This window comes from Rissa tridactyla, chromosome 1, assembly GCF_028500815.1.
Source record: "Rissa tridactyla isolate bRisTri1 chromosome 1, bRisTri1.patW.cur.20221130, whole genome shotgun sequence".
Taxonomy (NCBI): domain Eukaryota; kingdom Metazoa; phylum Chordata; class Aves; order Charadriiformes; family Laridae; genus Rissa; species Rissa tridactyla.
Genome location: NC_071466.1, coordinates 10,942,362 through 10,959,118, shown reverse-complemented (window position 1 = coordinate 10,959,118; position 16,757 = coordinate 10,942,362). Strand labels below are relative to the sequence as shown.

At 54.4% G+C, this 16,757-nt stretch overlaps 1 protein-coding gene across 1 annotated transcript in view; it reads right to left on the bottom strand.

The window, feature by feature from the left end:
• The window catches only part of LOC128902052 (neuronal acetylcholine receptor subunit alpha-10-like), an 82,313-nt gene that overhangs the window by 50,279 nt on the left and 15,277 nt on the right, over positions 1 to 16,757 (bottom strand). The window lies entirely within an intron of this gene.

The following is a 16,757-nucleotide window of genomic DNA, read 5'->3' as shown; positions in this document are numbered from 1 at the left end:
GTAGCTTGTCCTTTTAGTTTCTCACCGAACGCGACCAAAGACTCGAGAGTGGCCGTGCTAGTTCATGAGCACGACTGGACTGAAGGTGCAGTCCAGTAGTAGTGTATCCATCCAGCCAGCCAGCCAGCCTGTCCAGGGCCCTCTGTAGAGCCTTCCTTCCTCAAGCCAATCAACACTCCCACCTAGTTTGGTGTCGTCTGCGAACTTACTGAAGGTGCACACAATCCGCTCATCCAGATCATTGATAAAGATATTAAACAAAACTGGCCCCAAAACTGAGCCCTGAGGGACACCACGGGTGACCGGCTGCCAAGAGGATTTCACCCCACTAACCACAACTCTCTGGGCACGGCCATCCAGCCAGTTTTTAACCCAGCAAAGAGTACACTTGTCTATGCCACGATTCGCCAGCTTCTCCAGGACAATGCTGTGGGGGACGGTGTCAAAGGCCTTACCAAAGTCCAGAGAGACAACGTCCACAGCCTTCCCCGCATCCAGCAGGCGGCTCACATGGTCATAGAGAGAGATCAGGTTGTTAAGCAGGACCTCCCTTTCCTAAACCCATGCTGGCTGGCCCTGATTCCGTGGCTGCCCCGCACTTGCCGTGAGAGCTCACTCAAGATGATCCTCTCCATGATCTTCCCTGGTACCGACGTCAGGCTCACAGGCCCGTAGTTCCCCGGATCCTCCTTCCGACCCTTCTTGTAGATGGGCGTCACATTAGCCACCCTCCAGTCATCTGGTACCTGCCCTGTTGACCAGGATTGTTGATAAATGATGGAGAGAGGCGTGGTGAGCTCTCTCGCCAGCTCCCTGAGTACTCTTGGGTGAATCAGTCGGGACGGACAAACGACAAGACTCTCCTTGAAGAGTTAAGTTAAGCTCTCTCTTTATTACAAACTTGGCTTTCTTATATATCTAATCTTTTGTTCATGTGTTCTTTCTACGCATTAGCGTAGCTTCCTCAAATAATGTCTGCCCTAGGTTTGTCCATTGCGTTACACTAAATGCCGTAACCGACGTTACTTCTACTCCCTCTTCCTTTCCCCACAATAGCATTTTTCGCAAGGTCACTTCAGGGAGGATTACGCCCTGCCGCTTTAACAGCAGCGTCCATGTGGAGAGTACAGTCTGCTCTTCCTTAGTTAACTTCTCTCCCATGTCCCCAGTGGCTCACCTACTACAGGTGTCTTCTGAAATATGATCCGGATCCGTCAACAGCTCTGCCCGCTGTCTTCAGCTTCACTGGGCTCCGTCCCCACGACTATTTCCAGTCGTCTTCTTCCTCAGTATCACGTCGGGGTCACCAATTGTCGTTTCAGTCGGGACGGACAAACGACAAGACTCTCCTTGAAAAGTTAAGTTAAGCTCTCTCTTTATTACAAACTTGGCTTTCTTATATATCTAATCTTTTGTTGACACTCCGTTCACGTGTTCTTTCTACGCTTTCAATTGGTTAGGTTACATAGCACACGCGCTCGTAGCTACAATACGATTGGTTATTGAAATCCTGTTCGCATTGCTCAAAATCTGGCTTCCTCACAGCCTAACTCTCCTTCTTCTCTGAAGCGATCTTCTTCTTTCTCCTTTTTGTTACCTTGCCCTTATATGACGCAACTCGCGGCCTTCTTACGGCTACACTGCAATCTCTATCTCTTCTGTCAAAGGGTCTACGGGCCCGCCGCATCCCCCAACATGTATGTTATTGCATGCCTTAGTAGATTGCTCTGTGTTATGCCCTGCGAGACTAAAATGAACCCAGCAGAAGCGGTCTCCTGAGCAAGGGGGTGGAATATGGGAAAGCAACGGCAGATCGGCGAGGAGGATTGTAAATACACTCAAGGGACTCGCACCTGGGTGCTGGAAAACACATATATCACACCAATCGTTATTCAGTCTCGGGTGCTGGCAAGAAAAACGTTTGGATGACATAAGCCTGTGATGGACTCACAGACACCTCATCTAGCTGCTTGAGAATCTTGGCCTGTTGTGGAAGAAGATCAAAGCACAGTACCAGCAAGAACAGGGAGTCCGCATGCGCTCCTGCTAACGAGGACTCTTTTGCTGCCAAGGATTCGTGATAACAAGGACTCTCTTGCTGCCAAGGATAAGTTTAACAATGCTACTAGTACCGCTATTTCTGAGTTGTTGCTGGATGTAGATAGTATTCGATATGCGATGTTGCAAAACAGAACTGCTACTGATTTTTTGCTTTCAGCTCACAGACATGGTTGTCAAGATTTTAAAGGACTGCATTGTATGAATCTAAGTGACCACTCCAAATCCATCCATGCCCAGTTGCAGGAACTGCACCGACCGAACCAGCAACTTGTGGAGACCACTGGGTGAAATCTCTTTGCTGGCTGGACTTGGGGGTGGGGTTGGTTGAAGCAAATTATACTCATTGCCTGTGTGGAAGGAATTTGTCTGTTATGTTTAGTATGCTGTTTGCCGTGTGTAATAAGCATTATACGATCAGTTGTAAATGCCGCTTTGCATCGTACCCTCGTACGAGTTGTAGAATATGTTGCTCTAAAAACTATGTGTGTATCCATGAGAACCCGACCTTCACAGAAGAAGCTAAGACGGGATTACAACAATGTAGTCACGTATCAGACAGCCGCTGTTAGCAAAGCTGGATCATGAGTTTGGTGAGACTCGCTGCATACGCTGGCCACGCGTGCAGCGACTCTGGCCTGTACTTTTCTACTCAGTCCAGTGCAGGAGAGTCTGGTGGGACTTGCTGCGTGCACTGGCCACGCGTGCAGTGACTCTAGCCTGTACTTCTCCACTCAGTCCAGTGCAGGATATAAGGGGGCTGTCTCGGGTCAGAGACGGGGAGAGAGACATGAGCGAGGGGGAGAGAGACATGAGCGCACTTTGAAGATACAGGGGATGCCCTGAAGCACTGTGTCTGCCCCCGCCCCCCCCCCCATAAGTTCTATGTTCATTAACCCCAACAGCTCCGAAGGCATTACAGCATGTTGCAAGATAAGATATAGTCTACTACTGCTGCAAGACGCATTGAACACCTTCCTACAAGAATTTCAACTTTATGCCCTGATAGGACAGTGGGATGATGCACTCGCAAAGAGCCTGACTGCACTAGAGTGGGTATTTTTGCCACATACCTTTTCAAAACCAGTAACTACGATGATTGAAATGTTACCGCGATTGTTTTTCCAGGGTCGTTTGTGCTGTCAGCAGCTTTCTGGAATGGATCCAAGCCACATACATGTCCCCACCAAAAAGGATGACCTTGACCCTTGGTTAGCACAAAGTCTTAACCTCCTTAGTACATTATATTGGGCAAATAAATTATTCTTTCCCCTGGCACAGACTATTACAGTCACTTTCACAAATTCCTTTACAGCCGCGCATCCTGCTAGCACCAAAGCCTCTTGATGGCACCTGTTCGGTGTTTGCAGATGGTTCAGGGACACAGTAAAGGCTTTGGACTTATTTCAACAGGAACTGCTAAAGGTAGGCAGAATCTCAATGTGTTACTGGTATTGTTCAAAGACTTGAAGGAGCATTTCTAAAACAAGTAGAGAACCAATGGTTATTTAGTCTCTTACTGCAATTACTGTTGCTTTTATGAAAAAGACTGTTTCCTTATTTTATTGTCCAGATACGCTCTCATAGCTGTTTACTTGGCCCTTTAACTGAGGGAAACACAGTTGCGGATTATCACACTGTTGGTAACAACTCCCAACATTATGCAGCAAGCTAAAATGTCGCATGATTTTTTTTCATCAAAATGCAAAGGCATTGAGGAAGCAATTTTCTTTGACACAACAACAAGCACGTGATACTGTGTGAACGTGTGCCGGTTGTCAGCAGCTGGCTCCTCTGCCATCCTTTGCGGGGGTTAACCCACGAGGGCTTACGCCTGATGAACTTTGGCAATCCGATGTTACGCGCATTATGGAATTTGGACATGTTTCAGTTGATTTGTTTTCTCACTTTGTTGTAGCTACTGCTCATACAGGAGAGAAGGCTTGTGATGTTATTCGACGTTGGTTGCAATGCATCGCAGTCGTGGGAGTACCGAAAACTATAAAAACTGATAATGAACCAGCTTATGTGTCCGCTAAAGTACAGGTCTTTTTTTTTTTACAGATATGAGGTATTAAACATGTCACCAGTATTCCTCATTCCCCGACTGGGCAAGCAATTGTGGAGCGTATGCATCATACTTTAAAAACCATGCTTGCTAAACAAAAAAGGGGGAATCCCGTAGGTATGACACCTCAAGAGTGAGTGTATAAAGCAACTCATGTTTTAAGTTTTCTAAACATGTCTTCTTTGTCATCCACAGCAGTAGAGCGACATTTTGTAAGAAGTGTTGAATGGCCTGAACAACCAAAGGTGTATTATAAGCACCCTAAATCGGGGTGCATGCTAACCACAGATAATACTGCAACAAATAGAAGTTGCGAGCAAGACAATTCTGTAATGATTTGTACTTCTCATCCGTCTCTTTGCTTCGGCTCAAAATGCAAGTATACAAGAATGTAATCAATCTTATTGTGTAAAGTTAATGCTAGTAAGGTATAAAACAGCAGTAATATGGATAGGGAATCGGCAAAACGCATTAAAAACACGTCTTTCTCTGTATTGTGATTGGGAGTACAACTCTCGAAGACTTTGTGTTACATCTCTCCCCTGGAATACGTTGCTACATGGCTGAGAAATGGTTAAACACCATCTCCAAGGTGCTTTTGACATGTCGTTGCAAGAAAATATTCGTCCTTTACATGACCAGCTAAAAGCTCAAATACTAAACATTCAAGACTTAATGAACCGCAATGTATTTGAAATATTACAAAAGGATTTCTCGTGGGTAAATCCAAAGAAATTGGCTTTCTGGGCTAAGTTTAGGAATCTGGGTATTTATTGCCTTAGCAGGGTTCTTCTTGATTCTGTTTTTAATTGTGTTCAGTATGATATATAACCTGCTAAGAGCGTCACAACGAGTAGAAGCACGAGTCATGGCCACCTTGTTAATAAATGGTCTGGTGTTAAACAAAAAAGGGGGAGATGGGGCAGATCTACGAGCAGAGGCCTGCGTACGGCCAAAGACACAGTGAGCAGAGCACACAGTAAACACAGAGCCAAGAGAACAGTTCGTACCTTCACTCCATCCTGTGACGACCATATAACGTTCCCGAATCTCGGACAAAGAATAGGGCTAAGTATTCTTCCTTCGCTGGGAACAGCCATGGCATTGAATATGTTGAATAAGATAGGGTGTTGGGCAAGTAAACAGATAAACCTTACAACTGAAATCATATCTAGCTTGCTCACTGATGTTGATAGCATTCAGCATGCTACGTTGCAAAATCGAGCGGCTATTGATTTTTTGCTGTTAGCTCAGGGTCATGGATGTGAAGATTTTGAAGGTATGTGTTGCATGAACCTTTCCAACCACTCATCATCCATTCATAAGCAGTTGCGGGATCTGAAGGATAACATGTCCAAATTAAAAGTGGTCAAAAAGGTTTCGATGATTGGTTAAGCTCATGGGGTATAACGGGATGGTTATCAGATTTACTAAAGCAAGGGCTCATGCTATTGTTGGTTATATTACTATTGGTTATGGTAGCCTCGTGTGTTCTCCGCAAAGTGACTGACATGATAGAAAATGCCATGCATAAGGTCTGGCTGGCTCAAGAAGAAAAAGGGGGGATTGTAGGAATGTGTCTGAGAGAAAATGGTCACGTGAGCCAGCCTCCCTACTATGAGAGATTAGAGCAAGAGCAAAACAGGTGGTAGAAGATGGAATCAGTACATGGCAAAAACGGGAACTGAGAAGGCAGAAAACATGTTGTGCTAATGACTAAGCAATTTACTATGCGAATTCTTGTAACCAATCTGCTGTGTGAACGAACTGCATGGACAGCGCGTGGACAGCGTAACTAGCTAATCAGAAATAAGCGAGTCGCGTGTACGGCGACAACACAGGGTATAAAAGGTGATGATCTGTGCTTAATAAACGGCTTCTGTTGGTTCACATTGGATCGTCTGGAGGCCAGTTATTTCTCCTCACCTAGCCAGCCTCGGAGCAGATCTCTGGGCGGTAGTCTTAAATAGTCGTTTAGCCCTAAACAAGACCTGCAACGTATTCAAGAGACATAACACTAGGAACATGCTGGTTTGAGCATCCCAAGGATATTCAAAATTCTCAAAAGCTGTCATGCCTGACCCGAAGGAGAAAAGCCGTTTCCATCAGAGGTGACACGATAAGGGAATGACTGAGACAAAGAGGCTCCAGCAAAGGCTTGTAGAACATCTCTTATCACACAGACAAAAGGACAAAGTGATTCCTACTGGATTAGCGTCTGGAAGGGTAGTCATACATTTAACCAGGGCTAATGACATTGAGCAATTTTTTTACCAAAAAGGAAAGAAATCAACCAGTCAGATAATCCCTTTAGGTGTAGCATAAAGAGAAGCAAACAGCGGCAGGACATGCGGCAAGAATTTTAGGCGCCTCGCACAGACTGTAAACCCTGGAGTACCCAACCAACGGGAAAGAGGGGAGGGAAAAATTGGGCCGGGATTAGGAAATAAAAAGGTGTGGTGTTTCAAGAACGGAAAGTGTGCCTACTTGCTAGGTCACCCGCTCTTGCAAGAGCGTGAATAAAAATGTGCCTCCCAGAGGATTCTGCCTGAGCCTATTTCATTCGGACCGGAACTTATTTCTCCCACCATTCTGTGTGTCCAGAGAAGGGCAAGGGAGCTGCTGAGGGCTCTGGAGCACAGGCCACGGCGCCGGGCCCTCAGCCGCCCCACAGCCGGGCGCAGCCCCGCCGCAGGCCCCGGCCCCGGCACCGGCCCGGCCCACAGCGGCGGCTGATGGCGGCGCTCGGGGGTTCCCTCACAGGACGCGGCGGTGTTCCCCCGCCTCCGATTATTAACTGCTCCTAATTTTTCAGACAGACAGAGATGATCTGTTACCGAGAATCCCAAGGGAGATCAAGAGAGACTTCTGGGCCTTGGGATGACTAGGAAAGGGCTCAGGAGCGCAAGTCGTGTTCTCCTCTGTCGTTGCAGGCCCAGGGAAGGATGAGGAAAGCAACAGGAAGAGCCAGCAGATCAATACCTGGCTGCGAGCCTGGTGTCAGTGGCAGGACTTTGGGGTTTTTGATCACAGCATGGTTTGACAGGACAGCAGGCCTGTTGGAGACAGATGGGATACACCTGCCTCAAAAGGGGAAAAGGATCCTTGCACAGGAGTTGGCAGGGCTCATCAAAGGGGCTTTCAAGTAGATTTGAAGGGGGAAAGGGATGAATCCGGCAGCAGAGACACAAGGGTCGTTGATGGGTTAGAAGCTACAGCTGCGCCTGGGAATGGTCAGGTAGGAGTGAAGCCTTCTTCCAGCAAAAAGGTGTCAGGACCAGTAGGCCAGCTGAAGTGCTTCCACACCAATGCCTGCAGCATGGGCAAGAAAGAGGAGGAGCTGGAAGCCATTGTGCAGCAGGACAGCTATGACATAGTCGCTGTCACGGAAACGTGGTGGGCTGACTCGCACGACTGGAGTGCTGCATTAGATGGCTACAAACCCTTCAGAAGGGACAGGCAAGGAAGGAGAGGAGGTGGTGTGGCCCTGTATGTTGGGGAGTGTTGTGAACATCGAGACCTTAATGATGGTAAACACTGGGGTTGAGTGTTTCTGGGTAAGAATGAGGGGGAGGGCCAACAAGGCTGATATGATGGTCTGTTATAGACTGCCCAACCAGGACAGAGAGGCAGGTGAAATATTCTGTAAGCAGGTGGGAGAAATCTCACGATTGCTGGCCCTTGCCCTGGTGGGAGACTTCAACCTACCAGATATCAGCTGGGAACACCATACAGCTGAGAGGGAAGAGTCTTGGAGGTTTCTGGGGTGTGTGGGGATAAATTCCTGACACAGCTGGTGGGGGAACGCACTAGGGAAGGAGCCCTGCTGGACCTGCTGTTTGTGAACAGAGAAGGACTTGTGGGGGATGTGATGTTGGAGGCCGTCTTGGGCACAGTGACCATGAAATGACAGAGTTTTTGATTCTTAGGGAAGCAAGGAAGGGTGCCAGCAGAACTGCCACCATGGGCTTCTGGAGGGGGGACTTTGGTCTTTTCGGGAGCCTGCTGGAGAGAGTCTTCCTCTAGGTTTGGCTCAACACCCAGAGGAGAAGTGAAAAACTGTCTTCTCAATGGAAGACGACAGCGAAGCTGAGCAGAATCGCTGGGCTCACCTACCTGATGGCTGTCTGAGACGTGTCTTCCATTGGTCAGACGACAGGGACAGATGTAACGCTGCCTTGCTCTGTAAAAATGGAATTGGGCCCTGCACTCGGGATCCCTCCCTCCTCCACGAAAGATGAAACTGGAATTTGGACTACTGGGGGAAGCCCCGCCTTACCAAGAAAATACTCAATGGCTTTGGCTAGGCGGTTTTGTGATAAAACACATGGACGCGTGTGCGACGAGCGAGGGAAACAAGCAGTCGACTCAATATGAGTGATAAAGCAAGCTTCAGCTTTATTGCAGCTTCATCAGACTTTTATACTCTTATACTTAGATATGCCTATTTGTCTTACAACTATTGGCTGTGCGCTAAAGATTACATTATTCATACTCCTCCTACATGCAGTTTCTTGGGTCCAGGTTTGTTCCTGTTCTCTCACAGTCTACTTTCTCAAAGTTGTTTATCTGACTTAAGGAAGGTCAGCACGGCCTTCAGCATCTTTCTTATCAGCCTGACTCGGAATTCTCCATGCAGGCAGGCATAGCTTACTTCTGACAATCCTGCATGGCGCCGTGTCCGTTCTCATATAGCCATTCCTCAACACGGGTGACAATTTTTAACCAGATTGAGAAAAGGTGGACAGTCCCCGGAAGACATATGGCAGTAAAGGGGATTGTGAGTTCTTGGCCCACAGGTTGGAAGTTTTCCGGTGCAAAACCCAAGCAGGAGGCTGGAGGGCAACCGTGGTCATACTTCCCATTCCAAAGGCTGCAGATGGGTTATGCTGACGTGCCTCCTGTGGAAGGTGTTAAGCACCCGCTGGTAATCATGGATCAACCCTCAGGAGGAGTAGAAGCTTTTCCTACCAGGAAAGCTGATCCCCCAGGAATGGTCAAAGCACTTTTGTGGGAAATCATTCCCAGATACTGACTGAAATGAAACCAGAGGATCAGACAGGGGTTCTCATTTTTCAGCAGGAATACTAAATAATATCTATAAAAGTTCAGCCTGGAGAAGAGAAGATTGCGGGGAGACCTTGGAGCCCGTTCCAGCCCCTCAGGGGGCTCCAGGAAAGCTGGGGAGGGACTCTGGATGAGGGAGGGGAGCCATGGGACGAGGGGGAAGGGGTATCCACTGCAAGAGGGGAGACTGAGCTGAGATCTGAGGCAGAAATTCTTGGCTGTGAGGGCGGTGAGCCCCTGGCCCAGGTTGCCGAGAGAAGCTGTGGCTGCCCCATCCCTGGAGGGGTTCAAGGCCAGGTTGGCCGGGGCTTGGAGCAAGCTGGGCTGGTGGGAGGTGTCCCTGCCCAGGGCAGGGGGTGGCACTGGGTGGGCTTTAGAGGGCCCTTCCCACCCAAACCATGCCCTGAAAGGGTGGGGCCCTTCTTCTTCTCCTTTTCCCCTTCTCCTTCTCCCTCCCTTCTTGTTATGGTTTGAGAAACCCACCACAATTTCTTGTCCTTTAGACAACTACTCTCTCACCTGATGACCCCTCCCCACCCGGGAAGGGGAATTGGGGAAAAGCAAGGAAACAGGAGGGTTGCAATAGAAATAGATTTAATAGGATAAAACTAAAGAATTAACCTTAATAATGCTAAAGAAGCAGTGTCGATCCCGATATCAATATAAAATACCCAAGGACTACACCCAGCCCATTCCATCAGCAGGAAGCCGTGCACTCCCAGCAGGGGACAGCCAATGGGGGACACTGCGAGCGCTGTGGCTTCGGGAGGAAGGGAAGGGCTCAGGGCTCCGAGACCGCGGCAAGGAGTTCTCTGGACCACCGCCATCAAGGGAGAGTCGAACTACACAGCAGACTTTATAATTTATATTGAACGTGATGTTCGTGCTATGAAATAGTCCTGTTGGCAGCTTGGGGCAAGTGCCCTCCTTCTCTTGCTCTTCCTCATCCCTTGCTGCGTGTCACCAAGGGGGGCCCTGACTGCCCTGTGATGTCACAAAGCGGGGCTCTGACTGCCCCACGATGTCACAAAGGGGGACGTGCCCCCCTGCCACACTATAAAAGGGGGACGCAGTCCCCACTGGAGCTGTCAGCGGATGCTGGGCACCGCAGTCTGGCATTGTCTGGGCAGACTGCAGCCTCGGCCTCTGACACCCCAGCAGTCTTGCGGGTCCCGTCACTGGGGACCCAGGAGGACACTGGGGAGCCGCATCGCGGTTCTGTGCTGGTGACTCGGAGCACCGCAGCCACACCGGAGTCGGTGCCATGGGGCGCTCTGACGCCGTGTCTCCCCTGGGCCCTCTCATCCTGATCGTGACAGGGCTCAGCATATTCTCATCCGTGCTGCAGAGCAAGCGGCTTCAGGTAGGTGACTGTTGCACCACACTGTGCTGCGGCATGGGGTGGCGAGGGATGGCATGGGGTGGTGTGGGGTGCCGTGGGGGGCTGTGGTGTGGGACTGGGAAGCGCTCCCGTCTCACCCAGCTCCTGGGGACCTTGCAGAAGTGGTGGAAGAAGAAGAGTAAGAAGAAGCGTCAGACAAGCAAGACAGGAGCCCGGCCAGAGAAGCAGAGCGGTGAGTGGCCCCAGTATGGAGCACCCTGCAAACGGCCGACACCCCACGGCAGCCCTGAGCCGGGGCTGTGCAGGGGGCTGCCGGCCGCTCAATCTGTCTCCTCCCGCTGCAGCTTCTCGGGCAGTGGATGGAAGAGTGGAGAAATCCCGGCCCAAGCAGGAGAAGCGGTGAGTGTGGGGGAGACCCCAGATGCTGCCCCAGACCCTCACCCCGTGCCCTGCCCCTGCCTGCGCTGGGCAGCCCTGCCCACCGGCCAAGGAGGGGTGCTGCCCGCGGGTCCCGCTGGGCTCCGGGGTGCAGCGGGGTCGCTTTCTCCTCCTCTGCAGGGCGAGTGTGGAGGACTCAAGTAGGAAGCCCCTCTCCCCACGGGCCCCGCTGGCCACCATGGACTCTCTGACAGACAGAGGCTCCTCTTCCTTCAGCTCCCTCTACTCCTTCCCAGAGCCCTGGCCTGGTGCGATGGCGGAGCTGGCAGCGCTCAACCGCTCAAGACCCCGCCATCCCCCCAGGGCTGTCAACGGGAGGGTGGAGGAGCCAGGGCCAGCCCTCTGCCAGGAGCCCCCACAGGAACTGCCTAGAAGGACCAATCAAGAGCCGGTCCCCAGGGAAAGCAGGGACAGGGCGCAGAGCCCTGTGCACACGCAGCCTTCACCCTGCAGCCCCCCAGCCATGGCCTCGGACCAAGGGGAGCTGGTCATGGAGCTCCTCCACTGTTTCGAGTGCACCCAGGAGATGGCCAGGCAGTGCTGTGAGATGCTGAAGGTGCTGCAGGCCCGTTGGCAAGGGGCAGCGGGAGCCTGTGACCAGAACCTCCCCGGGGAGCCCTTCCATCCCCTGGGCACGATGGAGGCGCAGCAGCAGCTGGGGTCCACAGTGAAGCCCCAGCACCTGGGAGCGGAGCGGCCGTGGGTGGATGCAAACACGGATAAGGCTGAGGATGGGGACATGGACAAGGAGGAGGACACAGGACCAGAGAGAAGTGTGAAGGAGAAGGAAAGGAGCAGCCCTGTGGAGCTCGGCAGGGGGAGCCTGGCGGAAGTGAAGAGAAACAGCAAGATGGGGCCGGGCGAGAACAACTCCATGGGGCCAAGCACCAGCAGCCCCCCAGGCTCAGGCAGGAGCACCCCCATGGATGTGGAAGGGAGGACGGACAGGGCGCAGAGCCCCGTGAACGTGCAGCCGCTCACCAGCAGCCCCCTAGCCAAGGCCACAGACGAGAGGGAGCTCTACTTGGAGCTCTTGGACACTGTCAAGACCTTGGAGGAGGAGAGGCAGCACCACAGCGAGCCCGTGGACAGGGAGTGTGACCAGGCGTCCCCAGGGCTGTGCCCGCTAGGACGGTGCCTGTGTCACTGCTGCACCCGGCTCTGCCACCGCCTGAAGGACTGCTGGAGACGCTGCTGCCGGCTGCGCCGCGTCCGCTTCAGCAATTTCCCATAATGGGTGGGAAGTGTGGGGCCGGGAATCCCCTGGGGTGCCCCTCTTGTCAACCAATAAAAAAGTCAGTATTTTCTCTATCCCTGGTGCTGTGGTTCATCCACCCTTCCCGCAGCTGGGGGTGTTACCCCCTCAGTGCCCAACGCCAGTGCGACAGGCTGGCACCCACGAAACTCGGGGGGAGGTGGTGGCTGATACACCCCGATGGGTGTGTTGGCGCCTGACCCCTGTCCCAGTTGAAGTGGCTGCAGGTCCCCCTGGACAGAGGGAGATGGCCAGGAGAAGGACCCAGAGGGAGACGGCCGGGACAGGGACCCCGGCGCAGCTGGGGATGCTGAGGATCGGGCCCTGCTCCTGGCTTAAGGATGCGGAGGAGAAGTGATCCCCCCGTCAGGTGCTGCCCGTGGGCCCTGCTGGGGTCCAGGGCGCAGAGGGGTCTCTTCTCTCTCCTCCTCTGCAGGGCGAGTGCGGAGGCATTGAGCAGGGACAGGGTGCAGAACCCTGTGTACATGAAGCCTTCACCCCAGAGCGCCCCACCCCACCCCACCGCCCCCCAGCCATGGCCTCGGACCAAGGGGAGCTGGTCGTGGGGCTCCTCTGCTCTTTCGAGTCCACCCAGGAGATGGCCAGGCGGTGCTATGAGATGCTGAAGGTGCTGCAGGCCCGTTGGCAAGGGGCAGCGGGGGCCTGTGATTGGAACCTCCCCGGGGAGCCCTTCCATCCCCTGGGCAGGATGGAGGCGCAGCAGCAGCTGGGGGCCACAGTGAAGCCCCAGCACCTGGGAGCGGAGCGGCCGTGGCTGGAGCTCTACAGACCCGATGGCTGCGGGTGTTTAGAGCATCGAGGGGTTGAGTCGTAGTCGGGTTTTCTGCTGCGTTCAGGCTGTTTCAGCCACTTACCAGCCCGATCTCCAGCCGAAACAGGGCTGAGTTTTGGTTTTGGTGCTGAGCTTTCGCTGACGGCCTCACGCAAGAGCATTAACTTGGGTTTGGCTGAGCATCTGCCTGCACCCAAGTGCGGTTCGCTCACACAGCAGGGCTGCACCCCTCACCGTCCCCTACCCGCGCAACAACCTGCACCCGCCCCTGAACGTGGCGGCTTCCCCTTGTGCGGCTCCAACGGCAGCTTCCCCTTCAAATTCCCCCACTCCAACCCGGCGAGAGCCCTGCAGCTGCTGCGGGACCCTGCCAGCCACCCGCGGCACCCAAGTGCTGCCCCACACCCGCCATGGGTGCTATGATGGACCCCAGCACTGACCTGCCCTGCCCTGGGTGGGCAGCAGCCCCAGAGCTCCACGAGCCCCGCACTCTGTCACCAAAGGCATCGAGGACCAGACCCCTCTGTCCCTCCTGGGCACCATCCTGGCCCCAGCCAGCACCCGGAGGGGACGGGGTGGGGGCTGCCCCGCTCCCCTGGGACCCTCAGCAGGGCTGCCGGACACTGGAGTGGCATCTCGGGGGGCTGCAGCAGACCCGGCCCCTGGCCAGGCAGGGTGGCAGGCACCGGTGGGGACACAGGAGGAGCGGAAGGTGTCCATGTGTATATATATATACGGTCCAGAGGAGGCCCCGGAGATGCTGGGAGGGCTGGAGGCCCTCTGCTGTGAGGACAGGCTGAGAGAGTTGGGGGGTTCAGCCTGGAGAAGAGAAAGCTCCGCGGAGACATTGGAGCCCCTTCCAGTCCCTCAAGGGGCTCCAGGAAAGCTGTGGAGGGACTCTGGATGAGGGAGGGGAGCCATGGGACGAGGGGGAAGGGGTTTCCACTGCAAGAGGGGAGATTTTGCTGAGATCTCGGGCAGAAATTCTTGGCTGTGAGGGCAGTGAGCCCCTGGCCCAGGTTGCCCAGAGAAGCTGTGGCTGCCCCATCCCTGGAGGGGTTCAAGGCCAGGTTGGCCAGGGCTTGGAGCAAGCTGGGCTGGTGGGAGGTGTCCCTGCCCAGGGCAGGGGGTGGCACTGGGTGGGCTTTAGAGGTCCCTTCCCACCCAAACCATGCCCTGAAGGGGTGGGGCCCTTCTCCTTCTCCCTCCCTTCTTCTTATGGTTTGAGAAACCCACCACAATTTCTTGTCCTTTAGACAACTACTCTCTCACCTGATGACCCCTCCCCACCCGGGAAGGGGAATTGGGGAAAAACAAGGAAACAGGAGGGTTGCAATAGAAATCGATTTAATAGGATAAAAATAAAGAATTAACATTAATAATGCTAAAGAAGCAGTGTCAATCCCGATATCAATATAAAATACCCAAGGACTACACCCAGCCCATTCCATCAGCAGGAAGCCGTGCACTCCCAGCAGGGGACAGCCAATGGGGGACACTGCGAGCGCTGCGGCTTCGGGAGGAAGGGAAGGGCTCAGGGCTCCGAGACTACGGCAAGGAGTTCTCTGGACCACCGCCATCAAGGGAGAGTCGAACTACACAGCAGACTTTATAATTTATATCGAACGTGATGTTCATGCTATGAAATAGTCCTGTTGGCAGCTTGGGGCAAGTACCCTCCTTCTCTTGCTCTTCCTCATCCCTTGCTGAGTGTCGCCAAGGGGGGCTCTGACTGCCCCACGATGTCACAAAGCGGGCACGTAAACCCCGGCCACACTATAAATGGGGGACGCGGTCCCCACTGGAGCCGTCAGCGGATGCTGGGCACCGCAGTCTGGCATTGTCTGGGCAGACTGCAGCCTCGGCCTCTGACACCCCAGCAGTCTTGCGGGTCCCGTCACTGGGGACCCAGGAGGACACTGGGGAGCCGCATCGCAGTTCTGTGCTGGTGACTCAGAGCACCGCAGCCACACCGGAGTCTGTGCCATGGGGCGCTCTGACGCCGTGTCTCCCCTAGGCCATCTTCTCCTGATTGTGATGGGGCTCAGCATATTCTCATCTGTGCTGCAGAGCAAGCGGCTTCAGGTAGGTGACTGTTGCACCACACTGTGCTGCACCACACTGTGCTGCGGCGTGGGGTGGCGAGGAATGGCGTGGGGTGGTGTGGGGTGCCGTGGGGGGCTGTGGTGTGGGACTGGGAGGTGCTCCCGTCTCACCCAGCTCCTCGGAACATTGCAGAAGTGGTTTAAGAAGAAGAAGAAGAAGCGTCGGACAAGGAGGACAAGAGCCCGGCCAGAGAAGCAGAGCGGTGAGTGGCCCCAGCACCGAGAACCCTGCAAATGGCCTACACCCCACGGCAGCCCTGAGCCGGGGCTGTGCCGGCAGCTGCTGGCCGCTCACTCTGTCTCCTCCCTCCGCAGCTTCTCAGCCAGTGGATGGAGGAGTGGAGAAATCCTGGCCCAAGCAGGAGAAGCGGTGAGTGTGGGGGAGACCCCAGATGCTGCCCCAGACCCTCACCCCATGCCCTGCCCCTGCCTGCGCTGGGCAGCCCTGCCCACCGGCCAAGGAGGGGTGCTGCCCGCGGGTCCCGCTGGGCTCCGGGGTGCAGTGGGGTCTCTTTCTCCTCCTCTGCAGGGCGAGTGTGGAGGCCTTGAACAGGAAGCCCCTCTCCCCATGGGCCCCAATGGCCACCATGAACCCAATGACAGACAGAGGCTGCTCTTCCTTCAGCTCCCTCTACTCCTTCCCGGAGCCCTGGCCTGGTGCAATGGCGGAGCTGGCAGCACTCGACCGCTCAGGACCCCGCCATCCCCCCAGGGCTGTCAACGGGAGGGTGGAGGAGCCAGGGCCAGCCCTCTGCCAGGAGCCCCCACTGGAAATGCCTACAAGGACCAAGCAAGAGCCGGTCCCCAGGGAAAGCAGGGACAGGGCGCAGAGCCCTATGCACACGCAGCCTTCACCCTGCAGCCCCCCAGCCATGGCCACGGACCAAGGGGAGCTGATCATGGAGCTCCTCCACCCTTTTGAGTCCACCCAGGAGATGGCCAGGCAGTGCTGTGAGATGCTGAAGGTGCTGCAGGCCCGTTGGCAAGGGGCAGCGGGAGCCTGTGACCAGAACCTCCCCGGGGAGCCCTTCCATCCCCTGGGCAGGATGGAGGCGCAGGAGCAGCTGGGGGCCACAGTGAAGCCCCGGCACCTGGGAGTGGAGTGGCCGTGAGTGGATGCAAACACGGATAAGGCTGAGGATGGGGACATGGACAAGGAGGAGGACACAGGACCAGAGAGAAGTGTGAAGGAGAAGGAAAGGAGCAGCCCTGTGGAGCTCGGCAGGGGGAGCCTGGCAGAAGTGTAGAGAAACAGCAAGACGGGGCCGGGCGAGAACAACTCCATGGGGCCAAGCACCAGCAGCCCCCCAGGCTCAGGCAGGAACACCCCCATGGATGCGGAAGGGAGGAGGGACAGGGCGCAGAGCCCCATGACTGTGCTTCCGCCGCCCAGCAGCCCCCTAGCCAAGGCCACGGACGACAAGTTGCTCTACTTGGAGCTCTTGGACACTGTCAAGACCTTGGAGGAGGAGAGGCAGCAGCATGGCAAGCCTGTGAATAGGGAGTGTGACCAGGCGTCCCCAGGGCTGTGCCCACTAGGACGGTGCCTGTGTCACTGCTGCACCCGGCTCTGGCACCGCCTGAAGGTCTGCTGGAGACGCTGCTGCCGGCCGCGCCGTGTCTGCTTCAGA